The 12,995-nt window shown below is 39.4% G+C and overlaps 1 protein-coding gene across 1 annotated transcript in view; it reads right to left on the bottom strand.

The window, feature by feature from the left end:
* RMI2 (RecQ mediated genome instability 2) overlaps nt 1–12,995 on the bottom strand; it is a 703,116-nt gene that overhangs the window by 81,889 nt on the left and 608,232 nt on the right. The gene's annotated exons all lie outside the window — the stretch shown is intronic.

Here is a 12,995-nt window from a genome sequence, read left to right as displayed (position 1 = left end):
CCTGAGGAAGGGAGATCCCGGAAACATTGAACGTTTGCAACCTGGAAATAAAACAGTTTATTATGCTATAATGTCTGGTGTAAGACTTTATTAGAATAGTGCGGCAAGAAGATACCCAGCTCCAAGAAGAAATGACCATTGGTAGATAAAGATGGTGCTTGACTGGATTCCAAGGTGGACTAAAGGACCGCTATGATGACCGGGAGTGAGATGAAAGGATGACATCAAAAAAATTGTTAGAGCAATGTGGAGAAGAGATGCTTACAACTGCAGTACCTGGAATATCGTTAGAGACGCCATCATCCAACAGTGTATCGACAAGGGATTAAGAATGTGATGATGCTATATATACAGTATTTATGTAAAAAAAGAATGTGCTAGGAGTGTCTGTAAAATTAATGATTTAACTAGTCATTAATTTTACAGGCATTTCTAGTACACTTTTTTAAGTACAATATATATATATATATATATATATATATATATATATATATATATATATATATATATATATATATATATATATATATATATATATATATACTACAGAGTGGTTTAAAAAAGAAAGTACACCCTCTTTGAATTCTATGGTTTTACATATCAAGACATAACAATCATCTGTTTAGAAATTCTTCAGGGACTCACAAAACTTTAAACAAAATAAAGTCTATAGATGGACACATAATCGTCAGAATAGACTTAAAAAGAAGTTCACTAGAATCCCAACAAACGCCACAGACCCTACATCAGGATTTTTAACATCAGATGTTGAATCTTCAGACGGTGACTGTAGAGGCCTGGAGAATAGTGATCAAGATCACCAGTCTTTTTTAGGGTCAGAACACACAACAAGGGGAGATCTAAAACCCGGAGAGGTAAAAAGAATCCTGAGAGGCAAGCCACAAGGAGCCTCGGGAACAGATTTTCGGAAAGCGAGCAACAAAACCAACAAATCAGGGAAATAGATGATCTTCGGATCATCAACCTATCAGAGTTGTCTTTGACCCATGATCAACAAACAGTATTAAAATTGGGGTTATCTTTTTCACCCACGTCATCAACTGATACTTTTGATTGGGTCAAGGACCTCCATTTATTTTGCAGAAAACTCTTATTGCACAAATTTTATGCCAAAAGATCATTTGAGACAGAAAGTGCCGATTTGGCCTCTGGTCAGATTTGGAACACACAGGAGCGTAACCTGATCATGGATTTGGAAGTTAGTTTTGTTGAGGAGGTGGGTTCTCAGGCACCTTCGATTAGTGATACCACTTCCAGAGCCCTGTCGAGTCTGGTACCTAAATCTGTTTTTTGTCCTCCCCTACAGACATCATCACAGATTGAGATTTTCACGGACCTGGTCTCCAATTAATTCTCCAATATATTGAGATTGTGCAATTAGGGAGTTGCGGGACCTGGAGATCAAGCCGTCGGACAAAGGTGGGAATGTTGTCCTGTGGCCCAAGAATATGTACGAGAGGGAAGCTTTACGTCAGTTAAGGGACAAAAATGGTTATCGTACTCTCCCGGGCAACCCCACGGACAGATTCAAACATGATTTAGACAAACTTATTATGGAGGCTGTTTCATAGGGCATCATCACCACTAAACAGAGTTCGGCCTTGGTCTCCAGGTTACCTGTGGTTTCCACTTTTTATATGCTGCTCAAGATCCACAAGGACCCCTCCCGCCCACCGGGACATCCCATTGTCTCTGGCATGGGGGGGCTGTGTGAGCCCATCTGCCGTTTACTTGATACATTTCTAATCCCTATCGTTGAAACACTGCCATCTCATCTGAGGGACACATCTGATGTGCTCCTCAGATTGGACCAGGTCACCCTTGAGGGAGGTACCATACTAGCCACGTGTGATGTAGAATCACTATACACCAATATCAACCACGGTGACAGTTTACGAGCAGAACGGTACTTCCTATCGAGGGAAGGCCTGGACCCTGAGATGGTAGAATTTTTGGTGGACTTGTTACAATTTATTTTGACCCATAATTATTTTCTTTTCAAGTGCCAAGATAATTTACAAATCAGGGGAACGGCGATGGGTGCCACATGCGCACCCTCCTATGCCAATTTATTTTTAGGACTTTGGGAAAGGGAGGTTGTCTTTGTTTTTAGGACTTTGGGAAAGGGAGGTTGACTTTGGGAAAGGGAGGTTGTCTTTTGTGGATCTTGGGTCACATCATGTGATTCTCTGGTTGAAATTCATCAAAGATATCCTTATTTTCTGGGACGGTACATCTCAGGAGTTTGAGATATTCATCGATGGTCTCAACCAGAACTCACTTAACATTAAGCTCACGTCAGTCTCGATTCAAATATCAGTGGAATTCCTGGATCTCAGGATCTTTCTCAGCGGGGAGGGATATATTGAAACGGATATTTTCCGCAAAGTGACTGCTACTAATTCTATTCTTCATGCAAGTAGCAGTCATCCGCCCCATCAGATCAAGGGGATCCCCGTGGGAGAGTTCCTGGACTCAGGAGAAACTGTTCCACACAAGCAATCTATACTAGCAGAGCCAATGAAATGACATTAAGATTCCTACAACGGGGTACGGTAGGACCTTGATTAAACGAGCTAGGAGAATCAGTGAGGCCAGGCTCCGATCTTCTCTTCTGGTTACAGGGAAGGACAATCGAATGGCACCGGACAAGAAAATCAGGTTTATTGCCACATACGACAGGAACTGGCAGAGCTATCGCATGGCTATCCAGAAAAATTGGGATTTGTTGCGATCCGATTCGGATCTATGCCAAATTTTAGGAACAAGAGTGGATCTGGTAAGCCGCAGAGCTCCGAACCTAATGGATAAATTGGTTCGGAGTCATTATAGTGTCAATAAGGCTACCCACTTCCTCTCCAAAAGAATGACCCTGGGATTTCTTGCCTGTAAAACATGTTCAGCATGCCAATATATGATGAATGCATCTATCTTTTTGAACACACAGAACTCAAGGACATTTAAGATTAAAATGCCTTTAAATTGTAAGAGTAAGGCAGTAATATACTCTCTTTCATGTCCTTGTTCCAAAACATATATTGGGATGACGACGCGAGAAGTTCGCTTCCGCGTCCTTGAACATGTTAGGAACATAAAAAACGCAGAGCAGGATCTCCTTAGGGGTAAGAAATTAAGTGGCAAGACAGTGGCAAGACACTTTAAAATCTTTCATGATTCCAATCCACGCGTATTGTCAGCTTTTGCCTTTGATCAGGTTTCATTGGGGTTACGGGGTGGAGACTTAAAGAGACGCCTTTTGCAGAGAGAGTGCCGGTGGATTTTTATACTGGGCACTCTCCTCCCCCATGGCCTTAATGAATATACAGGTTATGCCATGTTTCTGTAATCTATGGAATGTTCTCTCTTTCTCTCCTCCTGATGCATCCATCATGAGGACCGTATATGATGCACATTATTTTATTATTTATTCGCATTACTTTAATTTAATTTGATATATTTCTTATAAACCAATTTAATTATAATTTAATTTATTTACAATTTTATATTTATGGGGTCTTTATAGTTGGAATAGTTAATAAATAAATACATTATACCATTTAAATATGACATACATACTAATTCCAGTTGTGTTCTTTTGTATGTTTTATTGTTTTTTTATTATTTATCATTTCTTATTCATTTTCATTTATTCATTATTTTGGGAAGGTACATCTCTTTATATATATTTTCCCTTTTATTTTAATTATTATTATATCACCTTATATTTTACTATTATATTAGTCTATTTGAATTAGTAATATTAGCATTTATTATATTATATATATTGATATTTAGATTAATAGAATACATTTATCCAAATATTAAGGAATTTATACTTTTATTATTATTACATGGTTTAAATATATTTTTTGCATCTATACGACCCCACAGACCCCTTGTGTTCCTCCTCTATCTATGGCAGTAATACTGGATTTGAGGAATCTGTGCTTATCTGACATACGTTTGTGCAATGGATTTTTTCTGCAGCAATCCTTGGTGCTTATATTTGCTAATTTGTGCTTTCCCCTATCTACTTTCTGACTTAATCCCTCTAGTCAGGCAAGCTCTCATGGAGTGAAAACTTCCATAGAAGATGGTTCTCTTTCCTGGCAGTGTTGAGCTGTTCGTTCTACTACCCTGTTCAGGACAGTGATGTATTCACGTGATGTGGACACTGCAAGCTCCATGGTGATAATTGGGTTAACACAGATCAAGCGCGGCTTTGTTAACATTTTGAAACGGAAACCCCCCTTGGGTGACACGACGGGAGGCAGATACTTTGTTTCAACTACATGCCTCACCACGCTGACACGCTACAATCTTAATTAGCTCATTACATATTCACTGCTATTGCTGGTCCACTCGCGGGACTTCAAGCACAAGGTAATGTGTGGGCTTCTCTAATTGGAGCAATGCTCGACAACGAACCAATAGGAATCATGCTCACATTTTATGCTGGTTAGACCATCCTACTATTATGCAGTGATAAATTGCATCTTACGAATCAGCTGCTTATGCCCTCTGCTCGCAACCTCATTGGACTACGCTAATTTAAACCTCAATTGGACGCTACTTCATTAAGCCCCTAGAAGAAGCAAAGGGTGCGAAACGCCACGTCGGGCTTGTCTTTGTGTGTACTCCCCTTGGAGCCCTCCTTCAGGCTACAACTCTCTCTGCAACAATATTACAGAACTTTTGCCTTTCACACCATCTTAGGACTTCACAACAAGGACATTATTTTCATGATGATCTGCAAGTATACATCATGATTGTTTCATATCATTAGTGGTGACCTCTTGTCATTTATTTGCTTTCTTGGTGACCTAAGTGGTACTATTTTTGGCAATTATTATCATTAGCAGTTAGTAGTTCACAGCACACAGCTGATGTAACAATAATTTTTTAACCGGCCGGTCTTTACGTACCTCAGGAGTTTATTATTTTTACTCCTGAGCAGCAATATTCTGTTCTTGGAAAAAAGTGATGTAAAAAAGCGCTAATGGGAATAACAATGTACCCTGTTAAGGGGGGGAACCCTATTGGTGGAAAGGCAGCCTGGTGATACTGATAGTACAATCAGATGGACAACATAAATAAAAAGAGATACCGGCGTCTGATCAGTCCAAAATGGATGGAAGTCCAGTGGAAATAGTCCCAATTCCAGGATGTGTTACAGTCACTGAATCTTTGAGTGCTCCGTTAGGAATTCATGCAGGGGATGTGGAACATGAAATAGAAGAAGAGAGAAATTAGTGCAACACAGCTAAACAGATTACACAGACAAAAAATGCAAGCTGGCTGCCACAGGGGGACAAGACAGACAGACACAACTAGACAGACAACATTAAAGCAAAGCTAGTAATAAAAGTTAATTTATTATAACTGAAAATAAAAAGTAGGACAGATTGCTGATGCGCCGCTCCGGTGGGTTAAAATCTGAATAAAACTCACAGGACGGCAGATGTAGATTCGCATGTGTCAATGTGAGCCGAAGTCCACGTGTGGGGAGGTCGCAGGGTTCTCAGGATGCCGTGTACTCCCTCTGTTACTCCTTGCTGGTGAGGACCGGAAATGACGTCTCCGTTGCACCGAAACCGGAAATGACGTCGCCGGATATGACGTCAGGGCTGGTATTCAGTGAAGCCTCAGGGAAATGGCGATCCACACCTCCTTGCCCCTACTTCGCTCAACCAAAGCGCTCAGCAATACTACAGCCTGTATTCAGCAAAAATGTCCAAAATCAAATAAAATAGCCCTACGCGTTTCGTGTGTGTGACCACACTTCCTCAGGGGATATAAAGTTATGGCAGTGAGCCCAGGTATATATATCCTTAGTTTGGCTCCGATTGGTTTGTCAATCAGGGCAGTCAAGGGGATACACCAATTAGCTTAGTAAATCACTGACATTTGATTCAGCTTTGCAAACAGAAAAATAAAAAAATGACACAACATTTAACATGACATAAAAACAGATAAAATAGTGGATGGATAAGGTTAATGGCATAGGCAATAAACAGTAGAGTAGATAAAAATACATAATTAAAAAAATATATATATATATAAAAAGAGTCCCATTCAAAGGGTGCAGGAATAAAAGAAAACATACGCCTGATGTTATAAGAACGCTCCTAACTCAAAGTCTATATTTAACCCTTGAGGTGATAATGTTTTAAGTTCGTATATCCAGTAAGCCTCACGCATACTAGATTTTTGTAATCTATCACCACCTCTTACACTAGCAGGAATTGTCTCAATGGCTTGACATTTAAGACCGCTAGGATTTTTATCATAATGTGTGAGGAAATAGTGGGATATGCTATGGGTTATCAATCCTCTTTTGATATTGTATATGTGTTCATACACTCTCCTCTGATAAGTTCTTCCGGTACTTCCCACATATTGCAGGCCACAAGGACATTGTAGCAGATATATGACAAAACACATATGACAGTTAATATGTGACTTGATAGGATGTTCTATCTTAGTGACGTTAGATTTAAAACTCTTAGCATTACTACTGTATGCACACGCCATACACTTTGAGCATTTAAAAAAACCCTTATTCAACACAGCTCTATTCTCTTTTAAATGAATCAGTGGACAACTAGGAGCTACCCTAGATTTTAGATTGGACGCCCTAGTAAATATAATTTGCGGTTTCACAGGTAGAACTCCTGCTAGAACACTATCCCTCAGTAGGATTGGCTAGTGTTTATTGATTATTTTTCTGATTTTTGGTGCCATGCCATTATATTGTGTAATAAATGGGACCTTTTCAAAAAACCGCGATGGGCACCAGGTTTGCCCCAAGTTATGCAAACCTTTTTATGGACAGTTGGGAAGAAAGTTCAATTTGGAACAACTGTCCATATGGGGCAGACCTGGTGCTCTGGAAACGTTATATAGATGACGTTATATTCATCTGGTCCGGCGGCGAAGCACTATTACAACACTTTTTTTCTTATTTGAATAGTAATGATAAAAATCTTGAGTTCACTTTTAAGCACAGTACAGAGCATGGTGATATTAAACTAAACTAAAGCATATACTGAAGCGCTCAACCTATTAACCTAACTTAACAATCTAATTGTGATATATAAGTGCTCTAAATATTAATTCCTCTTTGAAAGAACTAATGATATAATATAACTGAATCCTGCAGACTAATTATTAAACTGAGGAAGCGGCTGCCTAGGGACAAGAATGGCACACCTATCCACAAGGAATGCAAAACAATGGTATACAGACAATACAATACATACAATTAACATGAATGTCCTTGGCGCACTATCTGGTATATAACCTGACAGTAAAGAAGTCCGATTTGTCCTTGATGACAGGGATATTAAATCCGAAATCCAATCGTACTGGAGGTCCTTAGAGGTAGTTGAATCGAATCTGTGATGATATAAAAGACAGAACAACCATTGCGCAGTACTTCTGGTCAAACATCAACTCCCCCACCGTTGCCAGCTACTTACTTAAAAATAGATAAAAGACGGCCTCAAAAGGTATCTTTCACTTCTTCCCCGTCGCCTTAATTCTGTTATGTTGCCAGGCGGAATGACTCCTCTACTTATGAAGAAGCCTCTCACCAGCGTGATACCGGAAAGTAAGGAAATAGGGCCAATGGTATGATACCGTCACAATTTAATGCAATAAAAAACAAGACTATAAAACAGTGCACTCACATGTCTATAGTCCCTATGTGTGTGATACAACGTGCCGTCCGCTTGCGTGGCAGGATGCCGGGATGCTGCAGATGGAGGTGAGATTCAGCGTATGTCCCCGTTTCGTGGCCACGACTCGGAGCGCCTCGTCTCCCTCCGGTGACGTCACTGCCCAAGCTCCCCTTCTCCTCCGCGCATGCGTGAACGTAAACGTCGTATCACTGCTACAGAGACTCCACCCTACGCGCGTTTCGTGACTGCTGACGTCACTTCCTCAGGGGCAATGGAGTATCCGAGGTGATAGGGGCTATTTAAACCCATTGGATTATAAACACAAGGCTCCCATTGGATGTAAACAAATTGGAAACCCCTGCTTATTATGTTGCACTTATAATCAATGTACAATCAATGTGATCCTTAATACATGTACATCAAATAATAAAAGATAATAAAACCGCATTTACACAAAACTAACACAGCAAGAGACAAATAGTTAATGTGCATGCTAATTAAAATGAATGATTTCGGAGGGGGTTGCTTGACCTATGTTACACATGGAAATACCCACTATCACATCTATAAAGAACTCAGAGGAAAGAGATTTTGAGGTGGAGGAATTTACTGGCAGGTACCCAGACAATATTGAATTGATCTATCCATCTTTTAGAAATGAAGCCAGATCAAACTCTATATTGAGACCTCTTGGGGTCAGGGTTTTGAGGGTATATATCCAGAAGCTTTCGCGTCTGGAAATCAGGTTTATTTTATCTCCCCCTCTCCAATTTTGTTTTGGGCATTCAATTCCTTTACAAATTAACCCTGCTGGATTCTGATCATGTTTTAATTTAAAGTGGTTGGAGACACTATGTGTCTCCAAACCCCTTTTAATGTTGTATACATGTTATGCTAAGCGTCGCTTAAGTGGTCTACCCGTTCGCCCCACATATTGAAGCCCACACGGGTACTCTAACAGATAGACCACAAAAGGACTCCTGCAAGTGATGAAAGACCTAATCGGGAATGATATACCTGTTATATTTGATTTAAAGTCTTTACATTTTAGACCATATCTGCAGCCTATACATTTGATACATAAAAAGTATCCATTGAGTTCCTTTAACCATGTTATGTTACGTGTCTTTACTTGATTAAATGGACAGCTTGGTGAGAGTTTTAGTTTGAGGTTGTCAGCCTTTTTAAAAACTATCTGTGGATGCTGGGGTAATATATTTTTTAGCTTCACATCACCATGCAGGATACTCCAATGCTTATTTATTATTGTTGTGATCTTATCTGCCATGCCATTATATTTCGTAATGAAAGGAATAAACTCAACCCCATCTTGTTTGGTTTTTATCTTTTTATTCATTTTAATTAATTCCTCTCTGTTTGTATTTTTGGCTGCCTCTAGTGCCTTTAATACCTTATTATGGCTATATTCCCTCTCAAATAACTTATTTTTTAGTTCATTGGCCTGTGTGTTGAATGTTGCTACCTGTGAGCAATTGCGTTTCGTTCTTAGAAACTGGCCCTTGGGAATATTATTTATCCATCTTGGATTATGATTACTAGATGCTAATAAGTAACTGTTTGCATCTACTTTTTTATAGAAGGTCTTAGTTTCAATTAATCCATTTTCAATAAATAAGGTTAGGTCCAGAAAGTCAATGGTGAGAGGATTTATATTAAAAGTAAACTTCAAGTTCATATTATTATTGTTAAGATACTGTTGGAATTTACCCAAATCAGCTTCATTTCCACCCCAGATACATAGCACATCATCGATATAGCGCCTCCATAGTACCAGGTCCGCCCCAAATGGGCTGTTGGAATGGATATAATTTTCCTCCCACATGCCCATGAATATGTTGGCGTAGCTGGGGGCGAACCTGGCACCCATGGCAGTGCCACATATCTGGAGGTAGAAATCGTTATCGTAGTTGAAGAAGTTATGGGTGAGGATATATCTGTTCCCTTCTATTATAAATTCCCTAAATCCCGATTCGAGACTATCATCGTGTTCTAATACTCTCCTGATGGCCTCCACGCCCTGGTCATGGTTAATGACAGTGTATAGAGAGGTCACGTCGCACGTGACCCATACATAATGATCCTCCCACTTGAGATCATTAACTATATTTAAAACATGGGTGGTATCTCGAAGATACGATGGTATTTGAGAGACATACTTTTGCAATACAGAGTCAATGAACTGAGACAAATTCGAGGTCAGCGACTTGATCCCAGAAATTATTGGGCGACCGGGGGGATTCCAAAGATCCTTATGGATCTTTGGTATAAAATAGAAGATTGGAATTCTGGGCTGCTCTATATCCAAGAACTCCAATTCTCCCAGTACAGAGCACATCGCTTTTTTAGATTTAAATATTTATATCACCAATCACACTCTACAAACTAAAACATACTTCAAGCCAGTGCAGGCAAATACCTACCTGAGAGCCGATAGTTCACATGATCCATTGTGGAAAAAGAACATACCGAGGGGCCTGTTTCTCCGCTTGAGACGCAATTGTTCCGACATTGGTGACTTTGCGTTACAGGCGGAGGAACTGAAGTGCAAGTTTCTTAGTAGGAACTACCCAGAGCAACCTTTGGATGAGGTTATCAATCATGTTACCAACATGAAAAGAGAGGATCTTCTGGTTTATAAGAAAAATTTTTTTTGAAAAGGTCCCATTTATTACACAATATAATGGCATGGCACCAAAAATCAGAAAAATAATCAATAAACACTAGCCAATCCTACTGAGGGATAGTGTTCTAGCAGGAGTTCTACCTGTGAAACCGCAAATTATATTTACTAGGGCGTCCAATCTAAAATCTAGGGTAGCTCCTAGTTGTCCACTGATTCATTTAAAAGAGAATAGAGCTGTGTTGAATAAGGGTTTTTTTTAAATGCTCAAAGTGTATGGCGTGTGCATACAGTAGTAATGCTAAGAGTTTTAAATCTAACGTCACTAAGATAGAACATCCTATCAAGTCACATATTAACTGTCATATGTGTTTTGTCATATATCTGCTACAATGTCCTTGTGGCCTGCAATATGTGGGAAGGACCGGAAGAACTTATCAGAGGAGAGTGTATGAACACATATACAATATCAAAAGAGGATTGATAACCCATAGCATATCCCACTATTTCCTCACACATCATGATAAAAATCCTAGCGGTCTTAAATGTCAAGCTATTGAGACAATTCCTGCTAGTGTAAGAGGTGGTGATAGATTACAAAAATCTAGTATGCGTGAGGCTTATTGGATATACGAGCTTAAAACATTATCACCTCAAGGGTTAAATATAGACTTTGAGTTAGGAGCGTTCTTATAACATCAGGCGTATGTTTTCTTTTATTCCTGCACCCTTTGAATGGGACTCCTTTTATATATATATATATATATATATTTTTAATTATGTATTTTTATCTACTCTACTGTTTATTGCCTATGCCATTAACTTATCCATCCACTATCTTATCTGTTTTTATGTCATGTTAAATGTTGTGTCATTTTTTTATTTTTCTGTTTGCAAAGCTGAATCAAATGTCAGTGATTTACTAAGCTAATTGGTGTATCCCCTTGACTGCCCTGATTGACAGACCAATCGGAGCCAAACTAAGGATATATATACCTGGGCTCACTGCCATAACTTTATATCCCCTGAGGAAGTGTGGTCACACACACGAAACGCGTAGGGCTATTTTATTTGATTTTGGACATTTTTGCTGAATACAAGCTGTAGTATCGCTGAGCGAAGTAGGGGCAAGGAGGTGTGGATCGCCATTTCCCTGAGGCTTCACTGAATACCAGCCCCGACGTCATATCCGGCGACGTAATTTCCGGTTTCGGTGCAACGGAGACGTCATTTCCGGTCGTCACCAGCAAGGAGTAACAGAGGGAGTACACGGCATCCCTGCGACCTCCCCACACGTGGACTTCGGCTCACATTGACATATGCAAATCTACATCTGCCGTGTGTTATTCAGATTTTAACCCACCGGAGCGGCGCATCAGCAATCTGTCCTACTTTTTATTTTCAGTTATAATAAATTAACTTTTATTACTAGCTTTGCTTTAATGTTGTCTGTCTAGTCGTGTCTGTCTGTCTTGTCCCCCTGTGGCAGCCAGCTTGCATTTTTTGTCTGTGTAATCTGTTTAGCTGTGTTGCACTAATTTCTCTCTTCTTCTATTTCATGTTCCACATCCCCTGCATGAATTCCTAACGGAGCACTCAAAGATTCAGTGACTGTAACACATCCTGGAATTGGGACTATTTCCACTGGACTTCCATCCATTTTGGACTGATCAGGCGCCGGTATCTCTTTTTATTAATATTCTGTTCTTATCACACATTCATTTAGGACTTCAGAATTGCTTTGATATCTTGTATTTTTCACAGCTGTGGGGATCCTGTGGGGATTGTTTTAACTTTGTATCTTTTTATTGTTTTCCATGTCCATGAATAAACCTTTTCTCTTTATTATTTTTGCTTGAGTGCTTTCAGTGGGACACTTTTTCTTTTTCTCCTTTCATATATATATATATATATATATATATATATATATATATATATATATATATATATATATATATATATATATCAGGTCTTAAAATTAGGTAAATACAACCTCAGATGAATAACAACACATGACATATTACACCGTGTCAGGATTTATTTAACACAAATAAAGCCAACATGGAGAAGCCATGTGTGAAAAACTAAGTATAACTTATGATTCAATAGCTTGTAGAACCACCTTTAGCAGCAATAACTTGAAGAAATATTTTTCTGTATGACTTTATCAGTCTCTCGCATTGTTGTGGAGGAATTTTGGCCCACTCTTCTTTACAACGTTGCTTCAGTTCATTGAGGTTTGTGGGCATTTGTTTATGCACAGCTCTCTTAAGGTCCAGCCACAGCATTTCAATCGAGTTGAGGTCTGGACTTTGACTGGGCCATTGCAACACCTTGATTCTTTTCTTTTTCAGCCATTCTGTTGTAGATTTGCTGGTGTGCTTGGGATCATTGTCCTGTTGCATGACCTAATTTTGGCCAAGCTTTAGCTGTCGGACAGATGGTCTCACATTTGACTCTAAAATACTTTGGTATATAGAGGAGTTCATGGTCGACTCAATGACTGCAAGGTTTCCAGGTCCTGTGGCTGCAAAACAAGCCCAAATCATCACCCCTCCACCACCGTGCTTGACAGTTGGTATGAGGTGTTTGTGCTGATATGCTGTGTGGTTTTCGCCAAACGTGGCGCTGAGCATTATGGCCAAACATCT

This window comes from Ascaphus truei, chromosome 11 (genome assembly GCF_040206685.1).
Source record: "Ascaphus truei isolate aAscTru1 chromosome 11, aAscTru1.hap1, whole genome shotgun sequence".
Classification (NCBI taxonomy): Eukaryota; Metazoa; Chordata; class Amphibia; order Anura; family Ascaphidae; genus Ascaphus; species Ascaphus truei.
This window is presented reverse-complemented; position numbering and strand designations above follow the sequence as displayed.